Source organism: Schistocerca cancellata, chromosome 8, assembly GCF_023864275.1.
Source record: "Schistocerca cancellata isolate TAMUIC-IGC-003103 chromosome 8, iqSchCanc2.1, whole genome shotgun sequence".
Lineage (NCBI taxonomy): Eukaryota > Metazoa > Arthropoda > Insecta > Orthoptera > Acrididae > Schistocerca > Schistocerca cancellata.
In genome coordinates this window covers 228,837,001-228,855,538 of record NC_064633.1, presented here as the reverse complement: position 1 = coordinate 228,855,538, position 18,538 = coordinate 228,837,001, and the positions used below count along the sequence as shown (strand labels likewise).

General features: G+C 45.8%; 1 protein-coding gene across 1 annotated transcript in view; it reads left to right on the top strand.

Moving 5' to 3' along the window:
* Positions 1 to 18,538, top strand: part of LOC126094721 (LIRP) — a 245,620-nt gene that overhangs the window by 122,495 nt on the left and 104,587 nt on the right. The window lies entirely within an intron of this gene.

The window sequence follows — 18,538 nt, the reverse complement described above, 5'->3', positions numbered from 1 at the left end:
CGGCGAATCGCCCAACATTAGAACAGCGTCAAGAAAGAAGCGGAAGACCTAGAGAGGGGACAGAAAGTGAAAACCGATCAAGCGCCCGGACTCATCATTATCACCGATCAGCTGTGGAACTGGTGCTTCAGTTACCACAAGGCCCATTAATAAGTGGCTCACAGAAAGGGGGCTGCGTTGATGGAGCCCCTAGCGCTGACTACCGTTGACTCTGTACACCGAAAAGCCCGGTTGCAGTGGTTTCGGGCGCATTCGTCCTGACATCTTATTGAATGGAGTAGAATTGTCTTCAGATATGTGCAGTGAAGGCGAGTCTGGAGACGCCCTGGGCAGAGGTGGGATACCAATATGACAGTTGCCCGCCATAAGAGCCGACAGCCAAGACTGACGGTCTGGGGTGCCGTTTCATTTCATGGCAGGACCCCTTTGGTTGTCATCGGCGGCGCCCTTGAAGCACAGAGATATGTCGACAAAATTTTTTTGTTACACTTCATGGCAAGGAAGCCTGGGCTTCGATCTCAGAAGGATAATCCCCACCTGCACACGGCGAGAGTTTCAATTGCTTGTCTTTGTGCTTGCTAAACCTTACCTTAGCCAGCAAGATAGCCGGATCTCTCACCCATTGAGAACGTTTGGAGCATTACGGGTAGGACCCCCCAAACAGCTCGGAATTTTGTCGACCTAAAGTGCCAATTGGACAGAGTTTCGGACATATTCCTCAGGAGGATATCCAGCAACTCTGTCAATCAATGCCAAGCCGAATAACTGCTTGCATAAGGGCCAGAGGTGGATCAAAGCGTTATTGACTTTCCCAATTTGTGAAGCTCGTTCTCTTGAATGAATCCATTTTTCTGAAATTACAATCATTTGTTTGTCTGCACACGTACAACAAATCTACCGATTTTCGTCCCATCTGGATACGTGCGTAGTCTCTCTTTTTTTTCTTTTCTTTTTAGTGTTTATCATGTAAGAATTTCTAAGAGTCGCAGCCCAAGCATGTTGTATCTCAACGCAGGGAGACCTGCTGACAATCTGAGTTTGGTTCTCGGGTCATTTGTTAAGCAAAAATATTTTCTTACCTTTCTTAACATTACCTGTAATAACTATAGTCATAGATGCTATTACAGCCTTACGATAACTCCTCTACTTTAAATGATTCGTTAAGTTCAGATATACTTGTTGCTAGGATGTCTAAGATGTTGCCTTCACAATTTGGTTCTCCAACTGCCTGCTCGAAGTAATTTTCGGAGAAGAAATTCAAAATAATCTCACACAAGTCTCTCACTATGATACCAATTTTGATAGCACGACTCTCCAGTCTATATCTGGTATTCTGATACCACTCCTCGTTCCTGAGAAAAAGGGATCACCACCGACGGACAACAAATGGCGAAAGAAATATTTTTTATGCGACATAAGTTGCAAATTAACAATTTTCGGACTCTGTTTCCGTTACTTGTATTATGGAATCTTGTTTCTTACCCAGTTCCATGGTTCTATGTCAACGGGAAGTGCCGTATAGATTTTACTGAGTGAGTTTGCGAGTATCTTACATAAAATTACTTGTCTCACCGTCATCTACGTCGCTTCGGGTTTTTTTTTTAAACATTTATAAGAACCACCTCGTATGTGACATAAATGACTTCTAACTTAGAAGCGTCGGCCGGAGTGACCGAGCGGTTCTAGGAGCTTCAGTCTGGAACCGCGCGACCGCTACGGTCGCAGGTTCGACTCCTGCCTCGGACATGGATGTGTGTGATATCCTTAGTTAGGTTTAAGTAGTTTTAAGTTCTAGGGGACTGATGCCCTCAGATCTTGAGTCCCATAGTGCTAAGAGCCATTTGAACCTTTTTTTTTTTTTAACTTAGAAGCTTTAATTTTTACTCTGAGGCATAAATTTCAACTTCATACCTGCACCCATTTCTCAGAAAAAGGGGTCTTTACAGGCGGACAGACGGATGGACGACGAAGTTATCCTGTAAGGGCACCGTTTTTAAAGGTTAAGGTACGGAACCCTAAAAACAGTGCCCTTACAGTTCCCCTTTCGCATGTAATAACCTTTCTCTCTTCTAAAGTTACTAGGCCGAGGACGTAGGCGAGTCCCTCGACACAGTACTCGGGAAGTGTAATGCAGGATGTACACTGAGGCACCAAAAGTGATGGGATACTTTCTAATATTGTGTCGGACCTCCCTTTGTCGACGTAGTGCAGCATCTCGAAGTGGCATGGACTCGAGACATCCTTGGAAGCCCTTGCAGAAATATTAAGTCATGCTGAGTCTATAGCCGTCAATAGTTGTGGAAGTGTTGCCGGTGCAGAATTTGTGTCGATTATGTCCCACAAGCGTTCGATGACATCCATATCGGACGATCTGCGTTGCCGAATCATTAGCTCGAAATGTCCAGACCGTTCTTCAAACCAATAACGAACAACTGTGGTCCAGTGATATGACGCATTGCCGTCCGTTAAAAACTCTATAATTTCTTGGGAATATGAAGTCCATAAATGCCTGCAAATGATCTCCAAGTAGCTGAACATAACCATTTCAAGTCAACGATCGGTTCGGTTGGACCAGAGGACCTAACTTTTCCATGTAAACACAGCCGACTTCACTACGGAGCCACCGCCATCTTGCACAGTGCCTTGTAGACAAGTTGGGTCCATGGCTTCGTGTGGTCTGCGTCACACTCGAACCCTACCATCAGCTCTTACACTCTGAAATCGGAACTCATCTGACCAGGCTACGGTCCTCCTGTCGTCTAGGGTCCAATCGATGGGGTCACGAGCCCAGGAGAGGCGCTGCAGAAACGTCGGGCTGTTAGCAAAGCCGCTCGCGCCGATCGTATGCTGCCATTCGTCGCTCTGTGATAACGGATATGTTCGGCATACATCTCATACTGATTTCTGCAGATATTTCGCGCAGTGTTGTTTACCTGTTAGCACTGACAACTGTACCCAAATCCCGCTGTTCTCAGTCTTTAAGTGAAGGCCGTTGGCTTCTGTATTGTCCGCGGTGAGAGGTTGTGTCTGAAATTTAGTATTCTTGGCACACTCTTGACTCTGTGGATCTCGGAATATTCAATTTCCGAAAACGAATGTGCTGTTTGTCCAGCTCCAACTGCCATTTCGCGTTCAAAGTCCACTTATTCCCTTTGTCCGGTGTTAATTAGGTGGGGAAGCTTTTTGCTTGAATCACGTGAGCGCATATGACTGCTTTGCCACCGCACTGCCCTTTCATGGCGGGCGTTCTCAATATTGCCGCCATCTGTATATCTGCGTATCGCTATCCCACGACCTTTGTTACATTACTGTGGTACATTTTCACTTTATTGATACATACAGGGCTATTACAAATGATTGAAGCGATTTCATAAATTCACTGTAGCTCCATTCATTGACATATGGTCACGACACACTACAGATACGTAGAAGATCTCATCAAGTTTTGTTCGGCTGAAGCCACACTTCAGGTTTCTGCCACAAGAGCGCTCGAGAGCGCAGTGAGACAAAATGGCGACAGGAGCCGAGAAAGCGTATGTCGTGCTTGAAATGCACTCACATCAGTCAGTGATAACAGTGCAACGACACTTCAGGACGAAGTTCAACAAAGATCCACCAACTGCTAACTCCATTCGGCGATTGTATGCGCAGTTTAAAGCTTCTGGATGCCTCTGTAAGGGGAAATCAACGGGTCGGCCTGCAGTGAGCGAAGAAACGGTTGAACGCGTGCGGGCAAGTTTCACGGTAGCCCGCGGAAAATTGGCTCATGCCACAACTGGAGACCGACAGCGCCGACTTCATCTTTCAATAGGATGGTGCTCCACCGCACTTCCATCATGATGTTCCGCATTTCTTAAACAGGAGATTGGAAAACCGATGGATCGGTCGTGGTGGAGATCATGATCAGCAATTCATGTCATGGCCTCCACGCTCTCCCTACTTAACCCCATGCGATTTTTTTCTGTGGAGTTATGTGAAAGATTCTGTGTTTAAACCTCCTCTACCAAGAAACGTGCCAGAACTGCGAGCTCGCATCAACGATGCTTTCGAACTCATTGATGGGGACATGCTGCGCCGAGTGTGAGAGGAACTTGATTATCGGCTTGATGTCTGCCGAATCACTAAAGGGGCACATATTGAACATTTGTGAATGCCTAAAAAAACTTTTTGAGTTTTTGTATGTGTGTGCAAAGCATTGTGAAAATATGTCAAATAATAAAGTTATTGTAGAGCTGTGAAATCGCTTCAATCATTTGTAATAACCCTGTACATATAGCCACTTCCAAACACTTTTGAGTGGGTGTATTTACACGAAACTTTGCTATTAGTTTTACAAAAGTGGTTTATTAATATGACCACACTTCCAAGCAAATAAACAAAAGTACAGTATGTATCAATGAACTGCCTCTTAGCCTCTCTGGAATCCTCCCAGAGAGTTGCCCGTCCCTAACCACGGGGAGGCGGGCCGCTACTACTAGAAAAAAACCACTATAATTATAACATTCTTTTATTCCCTCCACCACCATATTGAAATAACTACAACTACAAGCTACTACAAGTCAGAAACTTAAATAAACAATATATTTACATATTTACATTTGCGCAGTAGATCTTGAGTGTACATACGCTTTTAACCTCTCTTGGAAGATAGGCTCGCTGAGCCTCCCTTGAGATTTTGTTTATCAATTTTGCGAAATTGTTGAACAATTCGCCATTCGTCAATATTTCGTCAACATTCCTCGTTTGTAGAAGCTGCCTCTCAAATGAAACAGTCTGTTCGTATATTGGACAGTTGAACGCTGTATGTTCAGGTGATCCCTCGTGGGTACCACAGTCACACACTGGTGTCGGCCTTTTCCCTATTCGATGTAGGTACGTGGGATAGGGACCATGACCTGTAAGGAAGTGAACTAGGCCCTGCGAGGGCTTCATTACCTTGTTCTTTAGTCTTTCCCTAGCCGTAGGTAGAAACCTATGGGCTCTACGGCCCGTATTAGACCTATCCCATTCTTACTGCCAAATGTCAAGCATTTTTTATTTAATAGCTTTAACACTTATCAGAGGAGTGCCCATAATATTTTGCACTTTGTCAATGTTCTGTTTATGCAGCCAATAGAAGGCTGCTTGCTGCCTTATTATCACGTCTAGTGGACATAGACCCATGATTACCAATAGTGCATCAGTGGGACTAGTGTTGAATGCCTCAACACATCTCATCAAAACATTCCTCTGTATTCGCCTTACAGCAGTGGCAGGGCGCACCAGAACTAACCTGTGGGCCCACACACTGGATGCGTGCCCTACTATTGGAGCCAATATACAGTTACGATAAATACTGATTGCCTTTGACGGCAAATGGAATCTTCTTTGTCCGATTGATACTAATTTGTTGAACATAGCTAAGGGTTTAGTCGTCATTTGCTCGATACGCGAAATGAAACTCCATGTCTCACCTAGATATACCCCTAAATAACGGTCATATCTCTGTCGCGATACTATCTGGCCATTAATTCTGACTATTGGGTCCCTATTTAACTTGCTTTTCAAGAGCATATACAGGGTGTTACAAAAAGGTACGGCCAAACTTTCAGGAAACATTCCTCACACACAAATAAAGAAAAGATGTTATGTGGACATGTGTCCGGAAACGCTTAATTTCCATGTCAGATCTCATTTTAGTTTCGTCAGTATGTACTGTACTTCCTGCCCGCATCTCGTGGTCGTGCGGTAGCGTTCTCCCTTCCCACGCCCGGGTTCCCGGGTTCGATTCCCGGCGGGGTCAGGGATTTTCTCTGCCTCGTGATGGCTGGGTGTTGTGTGCTGTCCTTAGGTTAGTTAGGTTTAAGTAGTTCTAAGTTCTAGGGGACTGATAACCATAGATGTTAAGTCCCATAGTGCTCAGAGCCATTTGAACCATTTTTTGAACTGTACTTCCTCGATTCACCTCCAGTTGGCCCAATTGAAGGAAGGTAATGTTGACTTCGGTGCTTGTGTTGACATGCGACTCATTGCTCTACAGTACTAGCATCAAGCACATCAGTACGTAGCATCAACAGGCTAGTGTTCATCACGAACGTGGTTTTGCAGTCAGTGCAATGTTTACAAATGCGGAGTTGGCAGATGCCCATTTGATGTATGGATTAGCACGGGGCAATTGCCGTGGCGCGGTACGTTTGTATCGAGACAGATTACCAGAACGATGGTGTCCCGACAGGAATACGTTCGAAGCAATTGATCGGCGTCTTAGGGAGCACGGGAAATTTCAGCCTATGACTCGCGACTGGGGAAGACCTAGAACGACGAGGACACCTGCAATGGACGAGGCAATTCTTTGCGCAGTTGACGATAACCCTAATGTCAGCGTCACAGAAGTTGCTGCTGTACAAGGTAACGTTGACCACGTCACTATATGGAGAGTGCTACGGGAGAACCAGTTGATTCCGTACCATGTACAGCGTGTGCAGGCACTATCAGCAGCTGATTGGCCTCCACGGGTACACTTCGGCGATTGGTTCATCCAACAATGTGTCAATCCTCATTTCAGTGCAAATGTTCTCTTTACGGATGAGGCTTCATTCCAACGTGATCAAATTGTAAATTTTCACAATCAACATGTGTGGGCTGACGAGAATCCGCATGCAATTGTGCAATCACGTCATCAACATAGATTTTTCTGTGAACGTTTGGGCAGGCATTGTTAGTGATGTCTCGATTGGGCCCCATGTTCTTCCACCTACGCTCAATGCAGCACATTATCATGATTTCATATGGGATACTCTACCTGTGCTGGTAGAACATGTGCCTTTACAAGTACGACGGAACATGTGGTTCATGCACGATGGAGCTCTTGCACATTTCAGTCGAAGTGTTCGTAAGCTTCTCAACAACAGATTCGGTGACCGATGGATTGGTAGAGGCGGCCCAATTCCACGGCCTCCACGCTCTCCTGACCTCAACCCTCATGACTTTCATTTATGGGGGCATTTGAAAGTCCTTGTCTACGCAACCCCGGTACCAAATGTAGAGACTCTTCGTGCTCGTATTGTGGACGGCTGTGATACAATACGCCATTCTCCAGGGCTGCATCAGCGCATCAGGGATTCCATGCAACGGAGGGTGGATGCATGTATCCTCGATAACGGAGGACATTTTGAACATTTCCTGTAACAAAGTGTTTGAAGTCACGCTGGTACGTTCTGTTGCTGTGTGTTTCCATTCCACGATTAATGTGATTCGAAGAGAAGTAATAAAATGAGCTCTAAGATGGAAAGTAAGCGTTTCCGGACAGATGTCCACATAACATATTTTCTTTCTTTGTGTGTGAGGAATGTTTCCTGAAAGTTTGGCCGTACCTTATTGTAACACCCTGTATAGTGATTTCTGTGGCGCAGTAGACATTCTAGTCTTCTGACACCGATCTGTTAACAGACCAATAGCCAGCCGTGAGCGATCCGCAGTCACATTGCGAGTGTCAGCGTCTACCAGAATTACGAGATCATCCGCAGAAGCGACGACGCCCAGAACTGCAGTATCTCCCTGCAAGACATTCAGCAGTGTTTCCATGCCGGTACAGTAGTTCCTGAAGCGGGCAGAAGGTGGTCAGCCCAGGGGCGACGGCGGTGGGAACTGTCGGAGGCGGCGCCGCCGCCGAGCGCGGCACTGACCTCGATGAACCGCGGCCACGTGACTCGCCGCGCCGCTCGCGGGCGCCCGCGCCGCCGGCAGACCGCCGCGCCGCGCAATAATGCGGCCAGCCTTGACATTACGCGGGCGCGGGCACGGCCACTGCCCCAAAAGGCGCCGGCCAGGCCTCGCCCCCTGCGTTCGCTCCCCCTCAAGTGGCCACCACTTGCCGCTCAATGAGGCGGGCAGCACCAGGAAGCGGCCGCCACAGCCGCCTCCACCGAGCCGCTAGGCCGCAACTCCCCCCACCTACCGTCGCTTTTGGACACTGACAGAGGCGCCTGAAACCGTCCTGTCACAGGACGTGAACACCCACGTGGACGAAGTGCTGGTGACGACACAGCTACGTTACAATGCGTGAAATGAAGATTCTTTTTTTTTTTTTTTTCCTTCATTGATTTTCAATTCCCCCCAAAGGGGGCGGGCTGGCAGCAGCTTACAAGGGAACCTCCCCATCGCACCCCCCTCAGATTTAGTTAGAAGTTGGCACAGTGGATAGGCCTTGAACAACTGAACACAGATCAATCGAGAAAACAGGAAGAAGTTGTGTGGAACTATGAAAAAAATAAGCAAAATATACAAACTGAGTAGTCCATGCGCAAGATATGCAACATCAAGGAGAATATGAGTTGAGGAGCGGCGTGGTCCCGTGGTCAGCGTGAGCAGCTGTGGAACGAGAGGTCCTTGGTTCAAGTCTTCCCTCGATTGAAAAGCTGATTTTTTTTATTTTCAGATAATTATTATCTGTCCGTCCGTCCGTCCGATGCGAGGTAACTGCGCCGTAGTATGGGGACGTTGTATGAAAACGTTAAAAACATGTTTTGATAGAGCACAGGGAAAACTGTGCGACTGTGAAACTGTTGCATTGATTTGTTGCAGTTTATGTGACAAACTATTATGTTTTCATTACATTTTTGGGAGTGATTATCATATCCACAAGAAAACCTAAATCGGGCAAGGTAGAAGAATCTTTTTACCCATTCGCCAAGTGTACAAGTTAGGTGGGTCGACAACATATTCCTGTCATGTGACGCACATGCCGTCACCAGTATCGTATAGAATATATCAGACGTATTTGCAGGAATCGGTTGACCTATGACCTTGCGATCAAATGTTTTCAGTTCCCATTGGAGAGGCACGTCCTTTCGTCTAATAATCGCACGGTTTTGCGGTGCGGTAGCAAAACACAGACACTAAACTTATTACAGTGAACAGAGACGTCAATGAACGAACGGACAGATCATAACTTTGCAAAAATAAAGAAGGTAAATTTTTCACTCGAGGCAAGGCTCGAAACAAGGTCCTCTCGTGCCGCAGTTTCTCACGCTAACCACGGGACCACGACGCTCCTGAGCTCACATTATCCTTGATGTTGCATATCTTGCGCATGGACTACTCAGTTTGTATATTTTGCTTATTTTTTTCATAGTTCCACACAATTTCTTCCTGTTTTCTCACTTGACCTATGTTCAGTTTTTCAAGGCCTATCCACTGTGCCAACTTATAACTAAATCTGAGGGGGTTGTGATGGGGAGGTTCCCTTGTTAGTACGCTGATCTACAGCCTACACACTTTTTTAAAAACGGAAGAAGAAAAGAAACAAGAAAAACAGGCGATAAAACGGTGACTTAAAGTGTAAAATGGCGGAAAAATGCGGAAAGTTAAAACAGAAAGCAAAGGGGTTGGCAATGTTAATAAAAGACACAGGAATCAGACAAGTAACATAGTAGACACACAGTTAAAAAAAACATGGCGACAGTCTGGTTTCTGTTCGCAAGAGATAAAAAGGTCACACCCAGCGACAGTAAGATGGCCGTTCGCAACACTTTCCAAAAGACACACAACACGGAACACTCACTGGAAAACACTCACTGTAAAACACTGCACGAAAATGACGGCACAAAGATGACACCCCTGAACCAAGGGCAGATGGGGGGGGGGGGACCTGGTGGAGGGGGAAAAACAAGGAGGGAGGAGAGGAAAAAACGAAAAAGGGAGGAACCAAGGAGGGAGAGGACTCATAAGGGGGGAGAGGGGCAGGGCAGACGCGAGAGGGAATGAGAAAAGGCAGAGGAGGGAAATGCGAAAGGACTCGGGGGAGAGAAGGGGGCAGAGAGAGGGGAGGTGGGGAAAAAAGAGGATGGAAGGCGGCGGGCATGAAGATTCTGCCATGTCAGAGTTTTGTCTCCGGGAGAGGAAAGTCGCCAATGAGGTGCTGTTTCGGTTTTAAGTCACAAGCAGAATTTAGGTGAAGCCATATTGTATGGAGTTTAACTCTTTACTTTTTTTTAATTGTAAGTACTTTGTATTAATACAGAGTGGTCCATTGATAGTGATCGGGCCAAACATCTCACGAAATAAGAATCAAACGCAAAAACTACGAAGAACGAAACTCGTCTAGCTTCAAGGGGGAAACGAGATGGCGCTATGACTGGCCCGCTAGATGGCGCTGCCATAGGTCAAACGGATATCAACTGCGTTTTTTAAAATAGGAACCCCTATTTTTTTTATTACATATTCGTGTAGTACGTAAAGAAATATGAATGTTTTAGTTGGACCACTTTTTTCGCTTTGTGATAGATGGCGCTGTAATAATCACAAACGTGTGGCTCACAATTTTAGACGAACAGTTGGTAACAAGTAGGTTTTTTAAATTAAAGTACAGAACGTAGGTAAGTTTACACATTTTATTTCGATTGTTCCAATGTGATACATGTACCTTTCTGAACTTATCATTTCTGAGAACGCATGCTGTTAAGCGTGATTACCTGTAAATACCACATTAATGCAATAAATACAATAAAAATAAATAATGCAATAAATACTTGGAGGCAATCAGCAGCCATTCATGGACTTCATGTTCACAAACAACGATGGAATTTCTATGGGTAATAATGTACTATGTCATCAGGCCATAATTGTAAGCGGTTAATTTGAAGAACATTCTGGACAATTCGACCGAATGATATGGCCACTCAGATCGCCCATCGAACATTTATGAGACATACATGAGATATCAGTTCGCGCACAAAATCCTGCACCGGCAACACTTCCGGAGTTATGGTCGGCTGCAGAGCCAGCATGGCTTAAGATTTCTGCAGTAGACTTCCAGCGACTTCTGGAGTCTATGACGCGTCGAGTTGCTGCACAACGCCGAGAAAAAGGACATCCGACACGATATTAGGAGGTATGCCATGACTTTTGTTACCTCAGTGTAAACAGAAACGTAGTGGGTTCGTGTCTAGCTACCTCCAAATTTCCTTTAAAAAAAAAAAAAAAAGATTTTGGGTATCTTTCATTAATGTAATTGCTGCAATTCTTGTTAGAAATGCCGATGACTGGAACACTTCCCCAGTGGCCAGAAACCCTATTGTAAACTCCAGTTTAGGTCAGAAAGTAAATACATCTCACACACTTGAAGTTTTTGCTATTTTAAAACTTTGCGTAAGATATATATACCCATATCTTGATTTTATGGACTTCGTCATGTTTGTATTTTGCCGCTAAAAATCTTTTTCAATGATAGTAAACAGCTTCGCAAAAAATATCCCGTTCCACTTGAATGAAACTACGAAACGACTCCCATTCTTGAAACCTATGTGACGAAGTATGTAACTTCAGACTGACGGTAGTCAATACAGTATCGAGATTAGAGATGTTGGACATGCTCAGACACATTAACCACTATACTTTAACTTTATTCAATTTAAAAAAGAAAATGAGATGGAGATTCAGTTGAGTCAACCAAAAAGTTCTACGGACAAATACTTCGGATCGTTGTACATCACTATGTGATGTTCCTATAGCAGCAACTCGCTGTTGAAGCCATCGAACAGTCTATAATCTTCTGCATGATTTTCTCCACTCTTCTTCGACAGCGGCTAACAGAGGTAACGCAGCAATTTCACGTGCGTCCATTCTCGTAATGGGACTGTGTGTTCTGCGCTCTATATGCTGCAGGGAACTGCCGTAGAAGAGTGCTGCGTTCGCAAATTACGATGAAGAGCACGTCCCGTAAGGTCCAGCAGGTCGTTTCAAACCGCAGCAACCACGACGAACACCACGTCTTTTCTTCACGAAGAGAGACACGTCTTGTGCGAAGATGGCTTTTTTACGGACTGGAGCTCATCGACTGTCTTCATAGGATTGAAGACCAATACCTAGCTATCAGTTCCCTATAGCCTGTTTTACACGAGTGTCTCTTTGGCCGAAATTGACTACTTGTTGGGTTGCGCGGTATGTTCTTGCGTGTAAATTAGCAGCCATCCACGCCGCGTGTCGGACAATGATGTCAGTGCGCCGATTTGTGAGTTCTAAAATCTCGTATTCTCTTCTTGTATATACTGTTAATGTCCACATTTCAGTCCACATTTCAGTGCCCTACAAAGTGTACCCGTGGTCTAGGGGGCCGGCACGGTAGCTCAGCGTGTTCGGTCAGAGGGTTAGCAGCCCTCTGTAATAAAAAAAAAACTGAGCTATTCGATCAACGACTAACTTAAACGGATGTCTTACGACGTCCGCCCCGAGCATATTCATCGAACGAAAACGAACAAAATGAGATTTAAAAAAAAAAAAAAAAGGGGTAGCGTCTTTGATTCATAATCAAATCGTTTTCGGTCCCGGGTTCGATCCCCGCCACTGCCTAAATTTTGATAAATAATCAGCATTGGCGGCCGAAGACTTCCGGCATAAGAAGTCAGCCTCATTCTGCCAACGGTCTTGTCAAAGAGGGCGGAGGAGCGGATAGAGGTTCAGGGCACTCTCTAATCCTAGGGGTGGGAAATTGCTCCTAAAGGCGGAAGAATCAGCAATGATCAACGACATGAGGATGCAGAAGGCAATGGAAACCATTGCATTAAAGACACGTAACGTGTATCCACAGGACATGTGGCCTGTATTTGAAGAAGTGTCATGATGATCTCTCTGTTGGCAAAAGATTCCGGAATAGTCCCCCATTCGGATCTCTAGGAGGGGACTGCCAAGGGGGAGGTTACCATGAGAAAAAGATTGAATAATCAACGAAAGGATAACGTTCTACGAGTCGGGGCGTGGAATGTCAGAAGCTTGAACGTGGTAGGGAAACTAGAAAATCTGAAAAGGGAAATGCAAAGGTTCAATCTAGATATAGTAGGGGTCAGTGAAGTGAAGTGGAAGGAAGACAAGGATTTCTGGTCAGATGAGTATCGGGTAATATCAACAGCAGCAGAAAATGGTATAACAGGTGTAGGCTTCGTTATGAATAGGAAGGTAGGGCAGAGGGTGTGTTACTGTGAACAGTTCAGTGACCGGGTTGTTCTAATCAGAATCGACAGCAGACCAACACCGACACGATAGTTCAGGTATACATGCCGACGTCGCAAGCTGAAGATGAGCAGATAGAGAAAGTGTATGAGGATATTGAAAGGGTAATGCAGTATGTAAAGGGGGACGAAAATCTAATAGTCATGGGCGACTGGAATGCAGTTGTAGGGGAAGGAGTAGAAGAAAAGGTTACAGGAGAATATGGGCTTGGGACAAGGAATGAAAGAGGAGAAAGACTAATTGAGTTCTGTAACAAGTTTCAGCTAGTAATAGCGAATACCCTGTTCAAGAATCACAAGAGGAGGAGGTATACTTGGAAAAGGCCGGGAGATACGGGAAGATTTCAATTAGATTACATCATGGTCAGACAGAGATTCCGAAATCAGATACTGGATTGTAAGGCGTACCCAGGAGCAGATATAGACTCAGATCACAATATAGTAGTGATGAAGAGTAGGCTGAAGTTCAAGACATTAGTCAGGAAGAATCAGTACGCAAAGAAGTGGGATACGGAAGTACTAAGGAATGACGAGATACGTTTGAAGTTCTCTAACGCTATAGATACAGCAATAAGGAATAGCGCAGTAGGCAGTACAGTTGAAGAGGAAGGTACATCTCTAAAAAGGGCCATCACAGAAGTTGGGAAGGAAAACATAGGTACAAAGAAGGTAGCTGCGAAGAAACCATGGGTAACAGAAGTAATACTTCAGTTGATTGATGAAAGGAGGAAGTACAAACATGTTCCTGGAAAATCAGGAATACAGAAATACAAGTCGCTGAGGAATGAAATAAATAGGAAGTGCAGGGAAACTAAGACGAAATGGCTGCAGGAAAAATGTGAAGACATCGAAAAAGATATGATTGTCGGAAGGACAGACTCAGCGTACAGGAAAGTCAAAACAACCTTTGGTGACATTAAAAGCAACAGTGGTAACATTAAGAGTGCAACGGGAATTCCACTGTTAAATGCAGAGGAGAGAGCAGATAGGTGGAAAGAATACATTGAAAGCCTCTATGAGGGTGAAGATTTGTCTGATGTGATAGAAGAAGAAACAAGAGTCGATTTAGAAGACATAGGGGATCCAGTATTAGAATCGGAATTTAAAAGTGCTTTGGAGGACTTACGGTCAAATAAGGCAGAAGGGATAGATAACATTCTATCAGAATTTCTAAAATCACTGGGGGAAGTGGCAACAAAACGACTATTCACGTTGGTGTGTAGAATATATGAGTCTGGCGATATACCATCTGACTTTCGGAAAAGCATCATCCACACAATTCCGAAGACGGCAAGAGCGGACAAGTGCGAGAATTATCGCACAATCAGCTTAACAGCTCATGCATCGAAGCTGCTTACAAGAATAATATACAGAAGAATGGAAAAGAAAATTGAGAATGCGCTAGGTGACGATCAGTGTGGCTTTAGGAAAAGGGACGAGAGAGGTAATTCTGACATTACGGCTAATAATGGAAGCAAGGCTAAAGAAAAATCAAGACACTTTCATAGGATTTGTCGACCTGGAAAAAGCGTTCGACAATATAAAATGGTGCAAGCTGTTCGAGATTCTGAAAAAAGTAGGGGTAAGCTATAGGGAGAGACGGGTCATATACAATATGTACAACAACCAAGAGGGAATAATAAGAGTGGACGATCAAGAACGAAGTGCTCGTATTAAGAAGGGTGTAAGACAAGGCTGTAGTCTTTCGCCCCTACTCTTCAATCTGTACATCGAGGAAGCAATGATGGAAATAAAAGAAAGGTTCAGGAGTGGAATTAAAATACAAGGTGAAAGGATATCAATGATACGATTCGCTAATGACATTGCTATCCTGAGTGAAAGTGAAGAAGAATTAAATGATCTGCTGAACGGAATGAACAGTCTAATGAGTACACAGTATGGTTTGAGAGTAAATCGGAGAAAGACGAAGGTAATGAGAAGTAGTAGAAATCAGAACAGCGAGAAACTTAACATCAGGATTGATGGTCACGAAGTCAATGAAGTTAAGGAATTCTGCTACCTAGGCAGTAAAATAACCAATGACGGACGATGCAAGGAGGACATCAAAAGTAGACTCGCTATGGCAAAAAAGGCATTTCTGGCCAAGAGAAGTGTACTAATATCAAATACCGGCCTTAATTTGAGGAAGAAATTTCTGAGGATGTACGTCTGGAGTACAGCATTGTATGGTAGTGAAACATGGACTGTGGGAAAACCGGAACAGAAGAGAATCGAAGCATTTGAGATGTGGTGCTATAGACGAATGTTGAAAATTAAGTGGACTGATAAGGTAAGGAATGAGGAGGTTCTACGCAGAATCGGAGAGGAAAGGAATATGTGGAAAACACTGATACGGAGAAGGGACAGGATGATAGGACATCTGCTAAGACACGAGGGAATGACTTCCATGGTACTAGAGGGAGCTGTAGAGGGCAAAAACTGTAGAGGAAGACAGAGATTGGAATACGTCAAGCAAATAATTGAGGACGTAGGTTGCAAGTGCTACTCTGAGATGAAGGGGTAAGCACAGGAAAGGAACTCGTGGCGGGCCGCATCAAACCAGTCAGTAGACTGATGACCAAACGAAAAAAAAAAACTAAGTTACACCCAAATTCTTTCTAGATCGACAGTGCGAGGGAAGGGTTGCACTGGGAAAGGTCGTCTTCAGAACCGCCCGTGGCAACAAGCCAGTTTGCCGAAATATCGCACCATTTGGATGATGCCACTCTGCTGAATACCCGAGACCATATTACGCCGAAAAAGTTTGAAATGACGCGCCCTTAGTAACACCTAAACGTTTTTTTCAGAACCACTTTTCTTGCTACTGCAAGTCCACATGTAGGATCCTCTTTAGTTCTGCAGTTTTTTGCTGTCCTAACGGCAAAATTAGTGTATTACTTCGAGCATCTCATTTTCAGTTCCAGTATTCTCATCGTTGTCTGGCTTAATTCAACTACAATCGATGTTACACTCCTGGAAATGGAAAAAAGAACACATTGACACCGGTGTGTCAGACCCACCATACTTGCTCCGGACACTGCGAGAGGGCTGTACAAGCAATGATCACACGCACGGCACAGCGGACACACCAGGAACCGCGGTGTTGGCCGTCGAATGGCGCTAGCTGCGCAGCATTTGTGCACCGCCGCCGTCAGTGTCAGCCAGTTTGCCGTGGCATACGGAGCTCCATCGCAGTCTTTAACACTGGTAGCATGTCGCGACAGCGTGGACGTGAACCGTATGTGCAGTTGACGGACTTTGAGCGAGGGCGTATAGTAGGCATGCGGGAGGCCGGGTGGACGTACCGCCGAATTGCTCAACACGTGGGGCGTGAGGTCTCCACAGTACATCGATGTTGTCACCAGTGGTCGGCGGAAGGTGCACGTGCCCGTCGACCTGGGACCGGACCGCAGCGACGCACGGATGCACGCCAAGACCGTAGGATCCTACGCAGTGCCGTAGGGGACCGCACCGCCACTTCCCAGCAAATTAGGGACACTGTTGCTCCTGGGGTATCGGCGCGGACCATTCGCAACCGTCTCCATGAAGCTGGGCTACGGTCCCGCACACCGTTAGGCCGTCTTCCGCTCACGCCCCAACATCGTGCAGCCCGCCTCCAGTGGTGTCGCGACAGGCGTGAATGGAGGGACGAATGGAGACGTGTCGTCTTCAGCGATGAGAGTCGCTTCTGCCTTGGTGCCAATGATGGTCGTATGCGTGTTTGGCGCCGTGCAGGTGAGCGCCACAATCAGGACTGCATACGACCGAGGCACACAGGGCCAACACCCGGCATCATGGTGTGGGGAGCGATCTCCTACACTGGCCGTACACCACTGGTGATCGTCGAGGGGACACTGAATAGTGCACGGTACATCCAAACCGTCATCGAACCCATCGTTCTACCATTCCTAGACCGGCAAGGGAACTTGCTGTTCCAACAGGACAATGCACGTCCGCATGTATCCCGTGCCACCCAACGTGCTCTAGAAGGTGTAAGTCAACTACCCTGGCCAGCAAGATCTCCGGATCTGTCCCCCATTGAGCATGTTTGGGACTGGATGAAGCGTCGTCTCACGCGGTCTGCACGTCCAGCACGAACGCTGGTCCAACTGAGGCGCCAGGTGGAAATGGCATGGCAAGCCGTTCCACAGGACTACATCCAGCATCTCTACGATCGTCTCCATGGGAGAATAGCAGCCTGCATTGCTGCGAAAGGTGGATATACACTGTACTAGTGCCGACATTGTGCATGCTCTGTTGCCTGTGTCTATGTGCCTGTGGTTCTGTCAGTGTGATCATGTGATGTATCTGACCCCAGGAATGTGTCAATAAAGTTTCCCCTTCCTGGGACAATGAATTCACGATGTTCTTATTTCAATTTCCAGGAGTGTATATTTACTCATGTTCGCTCTGTAACAGCTTTCCAAGGTACTAACGATCCATCTACATGTACATCATACGCAAAAGCCATCTAACGGACTGCATCGGAGGGTATTTCTGATATCGCTAACTTATCCCCCTACCTTGTTCTACTCGTGAATGAAGCGTGGGAAGAATGAATTTTCAGTAAACCTTTGCACTAGCTCTCTCATTTCTCGTATTTTCAAGTGCTCTCTCGAAGTTTTCAATAGTAAACTTTCCCGTGATGCACAGAGTCTCTCCTGTAGCGTCGGCTGCTGGAGTTTGTTAAGTATCTCTGTACCGCTCTCGCGCCAACTAAAAGATCCCATTCTATCAATCCTACCTGGAAGAGGTCACTTTTGATGAACACTACTCAAGATTCCGTCGATCAAGGGCACATGAATCTCAATCTGGCATCTGATTTTCCTGCTATTTGTTCTCATGGTCATTCCATTTAAGAACTAAACTCCTCCCGAACAGGCCATGAAGGCCCAACGGTACCGACCGGCCACCGTGTCATCCACAGCCCACAGCCGTCACTGGATGCGGATACGAAGGAGCATGTGGTCAGCACACCGCTCTCCCGGCCGTTTGTCAGAGTCAGAGACCGCAGCCGCTACTTCTCAATCAAGTAGCTCCTCAGTTTGCCTCACAAACGCTAAGTGCACCCCACTTGCCAACAGCGCTCGGCAGACCGAGTGGTCACCCTTCCAAGTGCTTGCCCAGCCCGACAGCGCTTAAGGCCATTGGCCATTTCATTTAAGGCCACTCTGAATAATCACTCCTAGATATTTTACTCTGGATGCCGTTTTCAACAGTTTGTCATCAATAGTGTAGCTGTACACTAGTGGATTTCTTTTCTTATGTACGCGCAATATGTTACATTTATTTACGTTCAGGGTCAACCGCCACTGCCTGTACCATTCATCGATCCACGGCTGCTGTCTCACAGATAACCGCATCATCTGCGAACCATCTTAAACAGCTTCCGACGCTATCTACTAAATCAATATACATTGTCAACCGCAACGAGTCTATGAGCTTCCTTGGGGTACTCTGGAAATTACCTTTACATCTGTCGATTTTCTTCCATTAAGAGAGACACGTTAAGTTCTATCTTCAAGGAAATCTTGAATACAGTGGCAGATTTGATC